This window comes from Lygodium microphyllum, unplaced genomic scaffold (genome assembly GCF_053477565.2).
Source record: "Lygodium microphyllum isolate KBCC unplaced genomic scaffold, Lygodium_microphyllum_v1.1.10 scaffold_31, whole genome shotgun sequence".
Lineage (NCBI taxonomy): Eukaryota > Viridiplantae > Streptophyta > Polypodiopsida > Schizaeales > Lygodiaceae > Lygodium > Lygodium microphyllum.
In genome coordinates this window covers 15,451,152-15,469,925 of record NW_028229514.1, presented here as the reverse complement: position 1 = coordinate 15,469,925, position 18,774 = coordinate 15,451,152, and the positions used below count along the sequence as shown (strand labels likewise).

At 40.0% G+C, this 18,774-nt stretch overlaps 1 pseudogene; it reads right to left on the bottom strand.

Annotated features, from left to right (window-relative positions):
- Positions 1-15,982: 15,982 nt before the first annotated feature.
- On the bottom strand, positions 15,983-16,470 carry LOC148009344 (peptidyl-prolyl cis-trans isomerase FKBP62 pseudogene; annotated as a pseudogene).
- Between the last annotated feature and the right edge of the window lie 2,304 nt (positions 16,471-18,774).

The window sequence follows — 18,774 nt, the reverse complement described above, 5'->3', positions numbered from 1 at the left end:
AAAATAAAACACAAATTGGATACGAATATGAAAGGTCATTAGACGATGTAGAAGTAGAGTCAACCTTTTATTTTGATATGTAAATTCACTTATTTTTTGTTTTTAAGTTTGAATTTCGTTAGAGAACATAGTTTCGTGTGCATATTGTGGGAGCAATACGTGTGTATATGTGGAATTAAAGTCATATGCTCTTTACTTAGCAATATGCACGCATGTAATGCATCATCCAGCCTATAGAAAATCTATCTGCTATGGCTAGAACCGAAAACTCCTCATGCAAGGATGCTACTATGTAGTCCTTGCTCCCCTCCGATATGTTTTTCCAATGATCTAAGACGTTGTGCCGAAAAACTTGTTGGCACAACTCTCTCATACGAGCCATCACCCTCATCATTCATGATGATGGCTTTTGACCTATCATCAACAAGATAGGCATATCCCTCTGGGGTATGCCTAAGATGGGTCCTCTCCCACCTGCGTCCACGCTCTTGGGCATATCTAGGAGACCCCTGTACATCTGGTGTAGCGACCCGGGCTAGAACCGAAAACTCCTCATGCAAGGATGCTACTATGTAGTCCTTACTCCCCTCCGGTATGTTTTTCCAATGATCTAAGACATTTTGCCGAAAGACTTGTTGGCACAACTCTCTCATGCGAGCCATCACCCTCCTCCCCTCATCATTCATGATGATGGCTCCTGACCTATCATCGACAAGATAGGCATATCCCTTTGGGGTATGCCTAAGATAGGTCCTCTCCCACCTACATCCACGCTCTTGGGTATATCCAGGAGATCCCTGTACATCCGGTGTAGTGACCGGGGTAGTATCTATTGGAGTAGCACCCATAGGGATGCCACCTATATACGGGTGAGCAAAAGCCTGAGTGACTAGAGTAGACGTCCCCACAGGTGTGACAAATCCTGGAGGTGATGCAACTCCAGCAAAATGACGAGATGGAGACACCGCATCTGTGCCTCCACAGCATCCACCTGAGCTACGCTCCTTGGAATTTCCACGAGAGTGAGGAGTCACACTTGTATCCCGTGCCGACCGCGGGCTCACTGTCTCCGTATCTCTACAGCATCCCCCTGACCATGAAGCACTCCCTCCCTCTGGTCCAAGTCTGGAGCGTTGACCTCCTCTGCTCGAAGCCAAAGCATCTGATCGCGCTGAAGTAGATCTAATAGAGCGGCTTGACAATGTGCGAGACAGCTCCTGGTCTGTCATGTCTCTGAATCTCGTCATCTCATCTAGAGACATGCTCGTGAAGATATCCTGCAACTCCTCATCTGACTCATCTTGAAAAGGTCACCTGCACAGATAAAAAACGATGTTAGTATAATCAATTTAAATCATACAAAGCACAATAATATAAATCCTAAAAAAATGATCTCACTTAAAATGCATATGTTATGTATTCTTTTAAGCGATTAGTCAACAAATTTAGTAAGTGGATGCTTCAAGTATGAAGTATCCTATGGTCCCATATCAATCTCCTAACACAACTTCGCATACACTAGAAGGTCGATAGACATGTCACCACAAAACGATGAGACCACCTCGTTCTCAAAGAATTCTTGGACTCGTGTATTTCCATCATTGTTAGCCAATGCTGGCTCCTCTACATGCTCTAAGCTTTTGGTGGCCTCCACCCCTTGCAATATTGACCCCTCTATTTGCATTTTGTCCTCATCTATGCTCGGAACATCGCTTTGATCATACACTCTTGCACTTCGGGGAGCTGAAGGTATAACATATCACCATCGAGGTTGTCGGGGGTTTGGATAGAAGATTGCCTATTCACAAACATGTAGAAGAGAGATTAAACTATTGTGACATGTACCATGTCCTAATACAATTAACAAACAAATGAGTTCATGTACCTGTTCACAATGGGCCAGCATGATGCCAGGAGGCATATTTCACGGTGGATTCCGTGAGGTTTTACGGTGGATTCCGTAAACTTTGATGACCGGGGCTCATACACAAAGTGGATTCTTTGTGCGAGAAGTTGATGGGAACGCCTATCCTTTTCGGGCGTTTCATTAATTTAGTGTGTACATGGGTGATTCCATAGCGGGTGATTCCACAAAATGCATATTAAATTAATAAACTTTTATGAGTTTAGAGTGCGCACTCCTAGTAAATTAGGGTTAGGATTGATTTCTAACCAGTTGATTTATTTATGTAGCTGAAGACTGCTAGGTATTCACTTTTGTCGGTTTAATTATATTATTTTACTAACGATTGTGAATGCTTCAGTTGATGTGTAGAGATAGCAGCAGTGGTGGAGGAAAGCATTGGAGGATAGAGAGTATTTGATTTATCATTTATATTTTGATGGACGCATACCTTAGGCATGGCACCTATATTTTGTCGCGTCTATTTATTGAGGCATTGGATATTTATTTATTATTTTGTATATGCATGGGCGCACGATTATGTTATTTGTACTCGGACATTGTATTGGGTATGCCAGACTCTTTGGGCACCGCCTGTTAGCTTTATTCCTATTTTGTGCTAAAGCAAACTCAAAAGCTAAAAGCTTGCTATTTTGTAATTTGGGCTATTATTTGAGCTTGAAGATGATTAATACATAAAATACATGCTTTGTGGAGCGCTCACACAAGGCATGGGGAGAGATTGCACCCAATTGGTCTCTTGTTCATGTCATGAATGCTTTTTACCTTGAGTTTTGTGCAAAAAGTAGAGTTCTTTTGTTCTTTGGGACCTTCCGGCATTCACTACGCAAGCGTACAGCATCCGATCTGCGCACCAGTGGTATCAGTGCGAAGCTGAGATCAAGAGCTTCCAATCGCTACCCATCTTATGCAAAGGCGAAGCTCCTGGAACGATTGAGCTCTACGGTCAATCTCGTCGCAAACGGTCGATACAGGTGGAGTCCTGGCAATCAAGAACCTGTGTTTCCATCATCAGATCGCGAAGGACCAGCCTGCAGTAGTGGAGGACCACTCCTACATCCTCTTCTTCAAGTCGTGGAGTTTCAGAGAGATAAGTCTTCTAATCCACAAGTTTAAAATCTTAATCAAGCTTCAAAAGCTTAATAAGCTTAACTTAAGCTTAAAAAGCTTAAATCTTCCAATTCGTAAAAAAAGGCATCAGAAGAGGTCTCCGAAAATTCCGCCGGCTGAAAAAAAACGCCCCCCCCCCACGATTTCACGTTTTTACTAACTAAGCTTAAAAGCTTAGTTACTAAAGCTCCAAATCACATAAGCCTCACAAACTCAGCAAGTACTGCAAGTCTTCAAAGTTCAAGTTCTGCAAGTTAGATAAATCAACCAAGTTCTACAAGTCCTGGAACTCTGCAAGTCACATAAGTCTGCAACTCTGCATGTCAGACAAGTCACCTGAAGTCAAAACTGACTTCTGTTCAAAACTCATAGAAGGGTTGTTCCTACGTAGAAACTTCGAACAGCAAAGTTGTTCATTGGAAGGTATTCTTTGCATACGCAGGTTTGCTGAAGCATTTTCAGCACACGCAGAAGGATAAAACGCGGTACACACGATGTACACGACTTAGAGATTCAAATTGGTGAATACACTGAAAGAAGAAATTTTCTAGTTGTACCATTGCAGTCCAGTGATATTATTGTAGGTATGCTTTGGCGTCATCAGCATAACCCTGATATAGATTATTCCACACATTCCATTAATATTCAATTTCAAGGAAAACATATTACATTGTATGGTATGCATGCATCTAATGCTTTTCCACTGTTTTCGCATACTCAAGCTAAATGTGTATTACGCAAAAGTAGTAAATCTTATCTCATTTGGGTGAATGAACTGCAAGTTAAAGAAAATCATATGCATCCTAGGCATAAATAATTTCTTGCACACTTTAAAGACTGTTTTGCGGAAGATCTACCACCTGGTTTACCTCCTTCACGTCCAGAAGACCATAAAATAGATTTGATTCCTGGTACCCAACCACCTTGTAAAGCACCATATAGGCATAACCAGATAGAGCAAAAAGAAATTCAAAGTCAAGTTGAGGAATTACTAAATAGAGGATTGATTAGACCTAGTAGTTCTCCATTTGGTGCACCTGTTCTGTTAGTAAAGAAGAAAAATAATACCTATTGTATGTGCATTGACTATCGTGCTTTAAATAAGATTACATTAAAGAATAGGTATCCAATTCCTAGAGTCGATGACCTTATGGATAAACTGCAAGGTTCTGCCATATTTAGTAAAATAGACCTTAAATCTGGTTATCATCACGTAAGATTAGATAAGTCTGACATATTCAAGACTGCATTTAGGACACAATTTGGTCATTATGAATTTTTAGTGATGCCTTTCGGATTGACTAATGCACCTGTTACATTTAGTAGAATGATGAACCGTATATTTTTGAAATATCAGTATTGTGTTATTGTATTCTTTGATGATATTTTGGTGTTTAGTCAAAATGAGAAAGAACATTATGAGCATTTGTCATTGGTTTTTCAGTTATTAAAAGATAATCAACTGTATGTCAATCCGAAAAAGAGTGAGTTCTTTAAAACAAAAATTGAATATTTAGGTCATGTCGTATCATCTGATGGTATTAAAGTTGACCCTAAGAAAATAGAAGCAATATTGAACTGGCCTGTACCTAAAAATGTGCATGAGTTACGATCTTTCCTAGGTCTTGCTAGTTTCTATAGGAAGTTTGTGCGTAATTTTTCATTACTTTCTTTACCATTGACTGAACTTTTGAAGAAAGGTATTGTTTATCATTGGTCCGATAATCAACAGAAATCCTTTAACTTATTGAAACATGCATTAACCCATGCTCCTGTTTTACAATTGCCTGATTTTAATAGACAATTCTTTTTAGTAGTGACTGATGCTAGCGGTTCTGGAATAGGAGCCGTACTTATGCAGGACAATCATCCCATAGCCTATTCTAGTTGTAAGCTGAAACCCTCTGAACTGAAATATTCCACATATGATAAAGAATTATTAGCTGTGGTACAAGCCTTAAGACAATGGAAACACTACTTAATGGGTTCTGGATTTATGATTAAGACCGATCAACAAAGTATTAGACATTTACTTAGCCAACCTCAAATATCTGACCGACATATCAAATGGACAGCCTTTATTCAGAGTTTTCATCCTATCATCCAATATCAACCCGGTAAAGAAAATGTAGTGGCCGATGCATTAAGTAGAAGACCTGCCATTCATAATATTTCTGTTATATCATTTGATTCTTTAATTCCTATGAAAGATACTTATCATCAGGACATTACTTTTCATGCTGATTGGAATAAATTACTTCAAAATAACTTGATTCTTATTGATTCACTATCTTATAATGATGGATTTATGTTTTATGAAAAGAGATTATGTGTTACAGTTCCATTCAGATCTTTTGTTTTGAATGAGATTCATTGTCCTCCATATCAAGGTCATAGAGGTATCATATCTACTTTACGTACATTAACTGAAGATTTTTATTGGCCGCATATGGACATTGATGTATCTAACTTTGTTTTTGAATGTTTGATTTGTCAAAGAGTTAAGATACATCATGGTAAACAGTATGGATTACTTATGCCTTTATCTATTCCATCAAGACCATGGAAACAAATTTCTATGGATTTTATTACTGGTTTACTTAATACTAAATCTAACCATGATATGATTTGGACAGTAGTAGATAGGTTTAGTAAACAAGCATATTTCATTCCATGTAAGAAAACTTTAACAGCATCATAGGTAGCACAATTGTTTTTGAAAACTGTTTTTACTAACCATGGATTACCAAAAGTTATTATTTCTGATCGTAATTCTAGATTTTGTAACAACTTTTGGATTACTTTGTTTGCTAACCTAGGCACAAAAATTGATTTCTCATCTGCATTTCATCTTGAAACTAATGGACAAACATAAGCCACTAATAGTACTATACTAGATCTTTTACGTGCTTACACTATTCCTAAACCACAGACATGGGATACACACTTGCATTTATTACAGTTTGCATATAACAATACACCACACACATCTACAAAGAAAGCACCGTTTGAAGTGGTTTATGGTTATAGATTGTCTACACCTGTTGCATCTTTGTCAAATAGAATTCAAAGTGCTGATGATATTGCTAGTATGCACAATACTATTTTTGATGAGGTTAAAGACATGATTGCCAAAGCCCATCAATCATATACCAAACAAGCAATAAGAAAAGACAAGCAATGAATTTCAAAGTTGATGACTATGTTTGGTTGAGAATAGAAAAACGTAGATTACAAAGTGTGGATAGACACCCAGTTGTTAAATTAGCCCCTAGATTCTATGGACCATTTAGGATCATTCATAAAATTAATGACAATGCATTCAAGTTATGATTACCACCTCATTGGAAAATTCACAACACATTTCACATTAGTTTATTAAGACCCTTTAGAGGCCAATTACTTGTACATTTTGTTTATGAGAATCCACCTTTGTTAGAGGAAGAGACTGAAATACTTCAACCTGAAGCTATCATAGACACTGATTTTATGACCACTAGAACTGGCCGAAGATATTCTAGATATCTAGTCAAATTTAAGAACCATCATGTAGAAGAAGCACAATGGATGCACGCTAGAGACTTAAATGCTTTCCCCACTCTGTTAGCTCCACATTGAGCTAATAGCAATTGACGTCAATTGCTATCCCACCCCGGGGGTATGATGCCAGGAGGCATATTTCACAGTGGATTCCGTGAGGTTTTACGGTGGATTCCATAAACTTTGATGATCGGGGCTCATACAAAAAGTGGATTCTTTGTGCGAGAAGTTGATGGGGACGCCTATCCTTTTCGGGCGTTTCATTAATTTAGTGTGTACATGGGTGATTCCATAGCGGGTGATTCCGCAAAATGCATATTAAATTAATAAACGTTTATGAGTTTAGAGTGCGCACTCCTAATAAATTAGAGTTAGGATTGATTTCTAACCAGTTGATTTATTTATGTAGCTGAAGACTGCTAGGTATTCACTTTTGTAGATTTAATTGTATTATTTAACTAACGATTGTGAATGCTTCAGTTGATGTGTAGAGATAGCAGCAGTGGCGGAGGAAAGCATTGGAGGATAGCGAGTATTCGATTTATCATTTATATTTTGATGGGCGCATACCTTAGGCATGGAGCCTATATTTTATCGTGCCTATTTATTGAGGCATTGGATATTTATTTATTATTTTGTATGCGCATGGGTGCACGATTATGTTATTTGTACTCGGACATTGTATTGAGTATGCGAGACTCTTTGGGAACCACCCGTTAGCTTTATTCCTATTTTGTGCTAAAGCAAACTCAAAAGCTAAAAGCTTGCTATTTTGTAATTTGGGCTATTATTTGAGCTTGAAGATGATTAATACATAAAATACATGCTTTGTGGAGCGCTCACACAAGGCATGGGGGGAGATTGCACCCAATTGGTCTCTTGTTCATGTCGTGCATGCTTTTTACCTTTAGTTTTGTGCAAAAAGTAGAGTTTTTTTGTTCTTGGGGACCTTCCGGCATTCACTACGCAAGCGTACAGCATCCGATCTGTGCACCACAACAACACAAAGGTGTTGTGCAAATCCATCCATTTTTTTCAGAATCTATTTCGAGAAATCCAGATGAACCTCGTCGAACTGTTGCTCCAGCTCCTTCATGTCCCACTTTGAAACACTGCACATCGAATAGTATCATGAAGAAGCTACGGTAGTCCACCGTAACAATACTTTGCAAGTTCCCAAAATACTCCATCTCATCTATAACCATGTTTGGATCCATTGCTCATCGTTAGCTCTCTTGCTTAAACCTTACCATGATACCATAGTCCATTGTGGAGCGCACTTTATCAATACGCTCCACGCGAAAATATCGTCCGCGCGACCACGCTGCACTATATATTTTGTATTATACATTGAAACACTCAAATTAGTTGTTGCATATAAAATATAGATATGGAAAATCCTAAACATGTCATCACCTTTGGACTACATCTCCTCAAGAATTTCCACTCCTCCATTGAGACCTCTGCCCCTTCGCGAGACGTTGCGGTCAAAGCTCCATCCAACCATCGCATTGACATGAACCGCAGCATCTCCTCCATGCCCTCGGGATATCGAATTGGTGGATGGCGCGTACTACGTCGAAATTTTATCCCTAATAATTGGTCTTGTTTATAAAATGCAAACCTCAGAGAACGCATCATACCCGTCGGTGTGCGGATAGACTTGACTACTTGCTTCACAATGCACTCTTCTTTAGCGGACAAAACCCAAGGAGTGCGAGGTAGGTATTGGCGACCATCAACACTCGACTGCGGCCAAAGCGCCTCCATCTTGCCTACCTCCTTCAAATCCATTCATGTCCCTATAGTGTCTCTCTTTCCTGTGATGTGGTTCCATAGCAAGCTGCCCATGTTCTTGAAAATATACATGGGCTCCAACAAGTGGTTGATCTGTAAGTGGGTCCAATATGGTAACTCGTAGAAAACAGAGAACTATCACATTCCGTTTGAATGTGACTCTTTTCAGCTTGTACCAGCTTGCGGTATTCATATGTGTTGGAGTTCATCCAAGAAAACCTTCCCTGAGTTCATGACCCTCTAGCAAGAAAGTGGTATGTCCTTGATATACCATCTTCTTCATTGTTCATGACCTTCGAGAGTCTAATTGTGGCCCGCACAATGGACATGCATGATAACATGAGGTAACCAGACGTGTTCCAATACCTCTATCCAGTGAATACAAACTTGAACGAGATGAAAGCCTCTTCTATAACTACAAAGAGGCCTCATGCTCAACTAGCATGGAGAACATCTGATCAAAGGTGATGGGGTTCACCAATGTTTGAGCACAATCACCAAGTTAAAAGCCTCTCCCAATTGCTTCCATATCAACAAGAAAGTGTCTTCTATAACCACAAGGAGGCATCAATGACATGCTCAAGCAACATAAAACATATGATCAAACCTAATGGGGGTCACCAATGTCTAAGCACAATCCCCAAAGACAAAGCCTCCACAAAGGCCCAACCTCTGCACATATCTCCTAGTTATCCCCTTTTGATTAGAATAGATCAGAAGAAAATTTTTAGTTCTCATTAGGTAATGGCACAATCAGACATTTAGAGTGGGTAAATGATTAGAAATAATTTTATCACCTTTATGCTATGCACAACTTCAAGTACTTCAGTGCGAAGCTGATCACCAGCACATAAAATCTCTTCCTGTTTTTTGTTCACACCTATCCAACAAATTTTCCATCCTTGACTCTTCTAGGTTTCTATGGTCTCTTCTATGTCTGCAGATAGTACAAACCAAAATGTTACATTACATATAATAAGAAACAAATGAAGAAACACGCTTATAGATGTACTCTGGCCTCTACCAAATGGCCATGTTCTATATCCATACATACTGTGATCAGTCCATTGAAACCGGTTTGCTAGTCTCTCATTACCGATGTGTATTTGGTGGCCATCAAGCACACCACTAATGCCTTCCCCATCTATAATTGTGAAGTCCTCAACTTCACCTAAAGGCTCAATTCCATATTACAGCTTTGCATATGAAACCACGGCTATCCGAGGCCATTGGGTGGCTTGATTTGCTCTCGACACATGACATCCATTAACAAGTATTTGGGTGTTTTGAATTAATGAGTGAAAATCAGAGAGACAAGTTTTGTGATTTTCCGTTCTAATCTAGTTTCAACAGGTGCAAGGTACTGACTTGTTAGCCACAACTAATTATTTTACCAGTACAGGAGCCTGTGTAAGTTTGTGGTATTGTTGATGGGCAGCACCTCTACCACTTGGAATTGTCCCTTTCTCAAAGTCCAGTACAGGAGTCTGTGTAAGTCTCTGTTATTGTTGATGGGCAGCACCTCTACCACTTGGAATTGTCCCTTTGTCAAAGTTCCTGTTTTGTCCAAGGCCATAAACTTAAGCTTCCCAAGAGCCTCCAGAGAGCTTCCAATTTTCACAAGAAACCCCATTTGAGCGCATAAGCCCGTGATCTGTACTGTCCTAGAATCTGGGTTCATCGATGAGACTTGATCAGTATCAGATTATAACCTAAAGATTGATTATCAGGCTTTAACCTAAGTGATTGGAATTAGAGCTCATAGATGATTGATGTCAGCGCAAGCCCCGTGGCGTGTCAATCGCAGGAGCTAAAGCTCAGTGGACACCTGGACCTCTTGAATAGCAAGTAGGTCCAGCTTCCTCAATGTGAGGAGTCTCATGCATACATCCTTCTTGGGTTCACAACCCAACCCTCTAACATCCCATGTTACCATTGTGACCTTGGACATTGCAGCTTCACTCATAAATCTAAATCTCATCACTCTCCCCATGGTTCTCATCGAGAACGACATACCACTTTCTATCAATCAATTCCTTGTGGGTGATTTTTTGAGTAATACATTCTTCCTGTTCTTGCCTTTGGCTTTGTTTTCTAGATGCACATTCTCTTTGTATGCTTCTTCAATCTTTTGATTAGTTGTACCCCCTGCATGCCCCGCTCGGGCCTTCTTCTGCTCCTCTTGGACTAGGGCATCATCCTAATATTTGCCATTCCCCTCCTCCTCACCTGTCGGGTCCTTTTGTTGCATGGCTTGCACATCTGATTTTTTCCTCTCATCCAATGGGGTAGACTCTATGGACTAGATAAAGTGGCATTCCCAAAAAGAACATGTAAATACCACAGCTAGAGTGCACAACATATCTTTGTTTGAGAGAGAACAGAACAAGTGTTTTGAGAACCACCTTATCCTTATTGAGCTTTGCACCCTTCTTGCTTTGGTTGAAAGCCTTCTGGTTAGCTAATCGCAGTGAGCTAATTTTGATCAGATCACCAAAATCAGCAGTATAGCAGTAGGAGCGCCATGCCCGACCTGTCATTCATCAAAGCCATGGATGCTCCTCCTCTTGGACTAGGGCATGATCCTAATGTCTGCCATTCCCCTCCTACTTCTCACCTGTCAGGTCCTTTTGTTGCATGGCCTGCACATTTGGTTTTTTCCTATCATCCAGTGGGGTAGACTCTATGGACTAGATAAAGTGGCTTGCCCAAAAAGAACATGTAAATACCACAGCTAGAGTTCACAACATATATTTGTTTGAGAGAGAACGAAAGAAGTGTTTTGAGAACCACCTTATCCTTACTGAGCTCACCCTTCTTGCTTTGGTTGAAAGCCTTCTGGTCAGCTGATCGATCGTAGTGAGCTTTTGATTGAATCACCAAAATCAGTAATATAGCAGTAGTAGCACCATGCCTGGCCTGCCATTCTTCGAAGCCATGGATTCTCTGTGCGGTGGCTACTCTGCTGTGCAGCTGCCCGGTGTAATTCCTGATGCACATTGTGGGTTAATTATAATGACTAGTCAGTCCCAGCCTTCTGGCACCAGTACTACACTGACTACAGTGTGCATGTGAAGACATCATGCATGAGAGCTAGCCACGTGTCTAATCATCATGATTCATGCTTAGGACATACCTCTCCTCCTTTATTGCACCTGTCTCAAGGTCTTCAAAAATGTTTAGGACATACCTCTCCTCCTTTATTTCCCTCAAGTAGCTCTAGTGATTCCTCTATGATAACCACAAAGTATGTTGCTCTAGAGCCTCACTTGGACTCTTCATCACAAGAAAGAGCAATCATACACCTAGCTCCAAGCCATTAGTCTTCCTCACTCTTCCTATCCTTTTGTTTTCCCTCATTTTTCCTCGACTTTCCAATCCCTTATCTTGGACTCATACCCACTTATGTGCTCATCAACTAATGTAGTGTTTACAAAATTTGACCCCATCACTTTAAGGAAGTGTTTAGGAATGATTGCTTCTTTTTAATTGTTTTTAAGCAAGTGCTTGGGAAAGATTGCTTCTTTTTAATTGTTTTTAATTGTTTTTAAGGAAGTGTTTGAGAATAACAAACTAGTATAGACTATGATATCAACTACAAAGTAGGGTTTTAAATGTAGCTCTATTGCTAAACTAGTATAGACTATGATATTAACTACGCAACTAAAATATGTTATTAACATAAACTATGTTATGGGCCATTTTTTTGCCGTCTTGGAGTTTTAATTGTAGAGCTCATAATTTCATCAACCTTCGATTGAAGATTGAAGATACTCAAGTAAGGGATGTCTTCTTCTACAAGCACATTAAGAAAATGCACATGTAACTATAAGTGTGCACATAGTACTGAAGGTTGGCAATTAGTGAATCGTAGTAATTATTTTAGACACACTAAAAATGACATGCTTGGGATTGCACATTCTTCTCTAGAAATATCACATCCTAGTGAACCATGGGACACAAATGTGCAAGGAGATCATCTTGAGAACCGAAGGCACGAAGAATCATTTCTAATGCATGGTAAAACTAACATAGATGAATTAAAGAGATGATGTAGGTGGTGTGATTGCCTTGCATATTGTAATGGTTGGAGGAGTGTTGGTCCACAAACTTTTACTAGGCACCAGGAGTTGAAGGCCAAATATGATGCACTAAGTATGCAAATTGGTCTCGTTCCTTCTAATGAAAGGCAACATGAACAAGGCAATGATCAAACTATCAATACTTCTATAAGTCCCCCCTTTAGTCATGACAACAACTCAATTAACCATGTTGAGTCTCCTCAAATAGATCCTTTTATAGACAATCACATATCTATTACTCGGCCATCATTATATCAACAAAAAATACAAAAAATAATTGAGCTTCAAGATCTTTGGGATGAGAACCAAATATCAAGTAGTGCACAAGACAAGATGCTCCAATTATTATTTGGAGACATGAGCAATCCAAGGGCTAGGGCTCAAAGAGTTGAAGAGTGCAAGCCAAGTTTAAGTAAGCTATTAGTGCAACTACCTGATACATGGGATGGAAACCTTGATGGAGTGAGAGTCCCAACATCTTGGGAGCAACTTGACTCTATGTATCATGGCCTTGGCATGGTCCAACCTGAGCGCTATAGGTTTTGCATGGGAAGTAAAAACAATGATCATGAAATTGAACTTCTTACACCTAGTAAAGAAGATTCTTATGCCAAAGATGTAATCTTGTGTTCTTGCAAACAAAATATGTGAAAAAGAATACTAAAGCGTGATTGTATTGAATGTTGTGAAAAGTGTAAAAAATGCAATAAACCAAGGAAAGAAATGTTAGCTATTGATTATTTACCTCTAAAGAAACAATTAGAGCTTTTAGTGCGATCCAGGACACTTTGTCATGATTTCCTAAGCATGTGGCATCATAAAACAAGATGGTTAGGGAAAGATATCCATATGCAACCATAATTCATAAACGAGTTTTGGGATGGAACAAAGTGTCGTGAGTATCAAGATTTTTGGAATCCTGATGCTGAGTATGAGATGGTTGTTGCGTGCAACAACCCTACATGTGGGAAAGTATATAAAACTTTTTTTTCCAAGGTCTTGTTTTTCAATAGTTCTAGAGCAAGGTTTTGACCAAGAGATGCAAGAGTATAATTTTGTTTGTAAAAAATGTCGACATCTCAACAAATGTTAAAATAAAATGTGTAGAGGTGATCCTCAGAACTTCGCACTTCTTTTACATTGGGATGGCTTCCAAGCCTCTCGTACCACTCAAAAGGACTGTGGTGTTGTTGAAATTAAGGTCCTTAATGGTGGGAAGGGTTCCATATTAGGCATTATTTCTATTTTATTCATACCTTTTAGTTGCTCTAAATTTATTTGTAATACTCTTGATGTATTTCAAACTTTTTAAAGACCACTTATTAGTGAGCTACAAGACCTTTACATAAATGGTATGCAAGTGTCATACAACTACCCTGTAGAAAAGATTTTTGAAAATCCAATGGGACAATCAAACTTTTGTGTTGTTAGATTAATGCTAATGATGGTTATAGGGGATCATCCTGCACAATGCAAAATAGGATCCTTCAAAGATGGTGGGCAATTCTTTTGTCATAGAGACAAAGCCCAAACTACTCTTGATACTAGTAATCCCTCATTCCAAGGACGTTACCTTTATGATGGTAGTCAATATCAAGCAAGATATCCTCCAACTGTAAGAAGTTGGAAATAGTTAAAATGTTGATAATATGCCATGTCACACTGACATTGGTATATAAGGAGATAAGTTGTAAATTTCCACATCTTTTGGACATATCAATACAATTACAATCTTTCTCTCCCTTCTTGCTCCAAGCTTCCATGGCTTCTTCATCTTTCCTGTCTTTCTCTCTCCAATTCTAGTCTTTCTCTCTCCTCGTCACTCTATTTCTCTCTCTTCCTGCAGTCTTTCTCTCTCCTCTGCAGTCTTTCTCTCTCATCTTCTTCTCTCCCTAGTTCTCTCTCTGACAAGTGGTATCAGAGCCTCAGTCTTTGATCCATTATTTTCTTCCATTTTCACTCTCATTTTCCTATTTCAAAACCAATTTCAGACAAAAATGGTACAAGACAGTGACTAGTGGAGTGCTACAGGACAACTACAGTTAGCAATGACTACATCTGGAGATATCCAAGGTCAGAGATGGCGGGTAAAGGCTTAAATGGCTGGACGTCATCAAATTTCATGCAAAAATGGAGGTACACAAGTACGGGAGCAGTAGGGGAGTTTCCCAAGCATCTCTGGACCACAAGGATTGCATGCAGAAGCATTAATGGTAGATTTCTTGGGAGTTTACACCTTTGGACCACAAGGACTGCATGCAAAAGCATTAATGACAGCTTTTCTTGGGAGTTTACACCTCCAGACCACAAGGACTGCATGCAGAAGCATTAATGGTAGCTTTCTTGGGAGTTTACACAACATCTCTGGACCACAAGGACTGCATGCAGGAGCATTAATGGCAGTTTTTTTTTGGGAGTTTACACAACTATGGTTGGAGGTATTTTGGTGAAGAGAGAGCAAAATCGCTGTACTGTCTCATCTTCCTCCATTTCTTCACCGACTCAATGTTCTGCTTCTTCTGCTGTGCCAAATGTGCCTAGCCAAACTTTTGATCCTTTCTGTGGATCTCGAATTTCCGCCGCCCATTTACCCCATGGCCGCTGCATGCCTGATGCCCCTAAAGAAGTGTTTCCTTCTCCGGGAGTTTGTGTTCTTGGCAGGTGTTCCTGTGATAGACGAAGGCGTATAGGCGAGGCAGAAAACGTTCTGCTGATGATCTCCTCGCATTTCCTCTTCCGTTTTCTACTGGCAAGCATCCCGTACTCCTTCTCCTTCTCCTTCCTTCGCTTGGGGGAAGGGTTCGTTGGCGAGCATTTCAGCAACGTCCACAGCCCCGTCATCCTCCTCGAGGTCGAAGGGCTTGTTGAGGGAATCCCGAGGTTCTGCAGCTTCATGTAACTTTGCAGGTGCCTTCAAGGGCCTGTGTGTAGAAGGCCATCTCTCTGGCTAGGTCGTCGTTAATGTTGATGTCACCAGGCTCACTGTATGTGACTGTTAGAGTTTGCAATCAATCTAAGTCACCAGGCCAGCTAATCTCTTCAAGCTTTTCATGGAGGACGACGGAGTTGTAAACCGCATTGGAGCGAGATTCTTGGACAAGAATTTCATCAAGCTCCTCTTCGTCAGACTCTGAGTCATCGTCTTCATCCTCATCTTCATCGTCTCCATACGCAGACCCGTTAGCTCCTTCGCCATCTCTCTCTCATCGGATGCGCAGGGAGGGCCATGTTGCAAGACCTCCATGCTGTCACCTCCCGCATCTCCTTCTTTCAACTTCATCAGATCTTCCAAAAGCATATTCACATCCGTAGAATCACTCAGATGAGAGAAGTTCCTATTCAGATCATTGCTTAGGCTTCATCATTTGTCCTTCCCTTACCTTCACCATTCGAGATAGAAGCGCTCCTGATTAACAATTCAGACAGATTATCTGCAGTGATCTTGTCTCCTGACTTAGAGACAGTAAGAACATCAATAGTCCCATTGTCCTCCATAACTCTGCATGTTAGCTTCATGTTGCAGAATATCCTAGCCCGTGCTTTGTTGTACTCCTTCTTTCTTCTTTCCAGTAGCTTCAAGTTTTTTAGGTGTGTCCATATCCCATGATTCCTTCTCCTTTTTGAAATTGACCAATTCAACTTCATAGGTAAGGGTAGAATTAGGTGGAACAACTCTAAGCTCTCTCTTTATTTCTAAATTGCCAAAACCATACTCAGGAGGTATTGTGACAAGTGCTATTTTCCCTTTATGCATGGTGGCCACAGCCTTGTCCAAACCTAAAATTACTTGCTCTTCATCTGTAACAAACTCAAAGAGTCCAGAGTCACCGTGACCTTGCTTTTCAAAAACTGTTCCATCAGCAAGCTTGGCAACATATCTAATCTGTGCATGAGATCCATCATTAGGCTTTTCATATCCTTCCCCAGGTTTAAGGACCTTTTTCACAATTTTTTTTTGTTATCTGTCACAGTCTCAACAGATTTCCAAGATACCAGCTCCATCTCAATCAACAACGTTGCATTGGAAGGTACAACTTCATGTCCATCATTCGCCTCTGCTCCATCTAGGCCAAATCCATATTGTGGCTTCACAGTCAAAAGGACTTTCTCCCCCTTCTTCATTGTCTTCACAGCCTTACTTAAAGCTGGGAAAAATTATGCTTCCAGATTCTCCTGCTCCATTAAAAAAAAAAAAGCCATTAGCCCTGGATGATCCGTTTGCCCTTTGCTTAATTGCAAACTTCTCAGGTGGAACCATTGTGGACTTCTCCTGTGTTACTGGAATATCTACCAAACAGATGTCTGGAAGTCTGCTCTCTGCTATCTTTATCAGAACTATCCATGACCCCTTGCCTGTGCCACAGTCTGCAACCACTGATTGTAAATGATAATGTTGTGCCACACGATGAGCTGCAAGACGTTCATATGAAGATGGCATTGGCTTGAATTGAAGCTGCTATTGCTAAGACCCTGTCCCTTCTTCCAACATCTCTTCAGCTTCCTTTTCCATGTTGAGTTTTGCTAATGCAACAGACTGCAGGTTCAGTTAACACTATCTATTATCTAGGAGACGCAAGGCTTCATATCGCATCAATAGCTCGATTGTCATCCATCGACAATGCAACCAATGGCAATTTCCCATGCTTTAGAGAAGATTTGATTGTCTCCTGGCTCACTGGAGATCCAAATTCATACATTGCAATAGCATCATCAATGATATCTAGAACTCTAGGATTGATAGTTTTGGACAGCACTAAAATTGTTCAAAAATTTTGAAGAATTTCATGGGGGGCTTTTTCTCTTCAACACTTCCTGAATGTTCTTAGCATCAGTGACCAACAACATTTGAAGGTTCTTTCCTAACATTGAAGAGATTGAACCATTTCTTGAAGGCTCAGCAATGATCTATTTGATGAATCTTGTACCACTTGACTTTCCATCATCAACCTATTGCCTATGGAAGACTGCTGGAGCATTCTCAAGGGTATGATGCTTTGGGGATGCAATCTTGTAATGCCATATTCATCGAATTCTCTCTCCTACTCATTTGAGTATATAGGTATTGGGTATTGATTCAAGTTGGATAAGAAGTACTCAAAATACTTGGAACAGGGCCAAAACAGGGTGCAGTCCAAACAGGGACAGATTTGGAAAAGTTGCTACAGAAATTAGTAGCATCATTCTAACAACAAAGAAACAATTGGAAGTGATACTGTACATCATAAGCTTCGAGTGGAGCCATCAAACGTCTCATTTGGACACATATTTCTCGAGCTAGAGCTTATTTGGTACCGGCAGTTCACTAGTAGTTTACTGTGGACAGTTCTGGAAATTCTTAAACAGAGAGGGGTATTGCTACTCCTAAATTCAAACCAGGATTTCTATCTGATAGTCGACATCCTAACCTTCGAGCCAAGCTATCATACACCTTATTTGGACTTCTATTTTTCAAGGATCAACATATTTCTTCAACTTGACTGCAATGGCAGCTGAGAACAATAGCTCCAGCTCTAGTGAACAACGTTGGCTTCAATTAGAGGCTAAAATGGACAAACTTGGACAAGGTTGGCTTCAAACACAAGCTAATATTGACAAACTTGTAGTTTCGGCTGAACAATGTATTGCTCTTACAAAGGCACTTATGGAAAAAACAGCAAGACCTGAATCAAATGCTTATGCTCATGGCCAGCATCAATATGCTGATGGTACACTTGGATCAAATGCTTATGCTTATGCTTATGGACAGCATGTATATGCTGATGGTACACACTATGATCCACATGCATCTTATGAATATGAACAGCAACAATATGCAAATGAATATGAGCAGTATGCAAGTACATCTGGACAGCATGTTAATGCTTATAAATATGATGTACCATATCATAATGCAGAGTATCATCCCATTGAACCTTGGCAGCAGAATGGTTATTATGGTCAACATGCTTATGCTTATGAGCATCCATCTCTTCAGCAAAATAGTTCTTATGGATGTAACAGAAATGGTTATGCTTATCAGTACACTTCTAGCTTTGATCAACAGCAAGCAAGTGATTATGACCAATACAGTGGGATCAATGATCAAAGGCAACATGCTTATGTATATGAGCAGCAAATATCAGTAGAAGCAAATGTATATGCTCAACCTAACTGTTCCTCTGATGTGCAGCAGGGCTATTATCACCATATGCAGTATGGACAGCATGAGCAATATGGTTATGATTATGGACAGCCATCTGTTGTACATGATGAGCATGGACAGCCATCTGTAGTACATGATGAGCATGGACAGCCATCTGTAGTACATGATGAGCATGGACA